Source organism: Morus notabilis, unplaced genomic scaffold (assembly GCF_000414095.1).
Source record: "Morus notabilis unplaced genomic scaffold, ASM41409v2 C11366248, whole genome shotgun sequence".
Classification (NCBI taxonomy): domain Eukaryota; kingdom Viridiplantae; phylum Streptophyta; class Magnoliopsida; order Rosales; family Moraceae; genus Morus; species Morus notabilis.
This window is the reverse complement of record NW_010386211.1, coordinates 1-1,047: the sequence shown is the minus strand read 5'-3', so window position 1 is coordinate 1,047 and position 1,047 is coordinate 1. Positions and strand designations below refer to the sequence as shown.

Below are 1,047 nucleotides of genomic sequence, written 5' to 3'. Positions count from 1 at the left end.
AGAGAAGAATAGGGTTGCTGTGTTCTGTCAAAGCACGGTCCTAACCTGTGCCCATTTTGGCGGGCCATGTCTTATGTGCATTTTAATATGTAATAATAGGTAGGAGAGAAGGGCCATGTGAAACCGGCGACATATTTAGATTCGCATGAGAAGTTTCTAATCGGTGTTGCTACAAAAGGAGGTAGTAGATTCTTGTTCTGTTTTCTTGGTTGAGATTTCTATGATTATAACACGTTGTTTCGTTTTTTACTTACTGAGTCTTGGTTTTACTTGTGCATTGATGGAGTTTCAGTGGTCAAGCTGTTCAATGCTGTAAGTTGTTTCATGAAAATCTAGTCAAGTTTGGTTCCTTTCATATTTCATTACTGAACTTTTTCCGTTTTATTGCCCTGTAGTTGCTGTTGTGTTTAGGCACTGACTTTTGTTGTTCAAATGCCCTGCAGGTTAACAAGGCACAACATGCTCAGAAAGGATTGAATCCTTCGAGTTTTAAAGACAAAAAAGGTTCGGGTATTTACTGTCTGCAGTGATAATTTGAGTGGCCTTCATTCTTCCTTTACTTTTCCTTGTTGAAGTTTGTTCTATAAAATACAAATGTGAACGTATAGTACCATTAGGTTTTAGGTAAGGAATTGATAGTTAATGTGTCATTTTGAATTGAATATGGTTCTCTCTCTAGTAATAGTCTTATAGCACCTCTGGCCCTGATGAATTTCGGTGGTTTATTTAAATTACATTTCCTGCTAAGCCTGTAAGGCATCTAATTTTTTGGCCATCTATATCGGTATTCTATGTCTTTTCTTATCTATTAGTGTATGAAAAGAAGGATATTACCGTGTTTTCAGCAACATTTCAATCAGGCAGTTACAAGCTTTAAATGCTTATTTGGTTTCTCATAGACAGGCTCTCATTCTTGATTGTCTATTTAAACTTAATCCAACTGACTATTAACAATTCCTTTTACCATCACCATTCATTATGATCCGGGCTAGGGGGTGGAAAAATCGTGATTTCTCTGTTTCTTTCCCCCCTCTTTGGTTGCTATTT

At 36.8% G+C, this 1,047-nt stretch overlaps 1 long non-coding RNA gene across 1 annotated transcript; it reads left to right on the top strand.

Annotated features, from left to right (window-relative positions):
- Positions 1-104: 104 nt before the first annotated feature.
- LOC112095028 lies at positions 105-996 on the top strand. The gene is made up of 3 exons (XR_002903737.1): positions 105-181; positions 293-312; positions 444-996. It is a non-coding gene; the product is annotated as an uncharacterized LOC112095028 (long non-coding RNA).
- Positions 997-1,047: the final 51 nt, after the last annotated feature.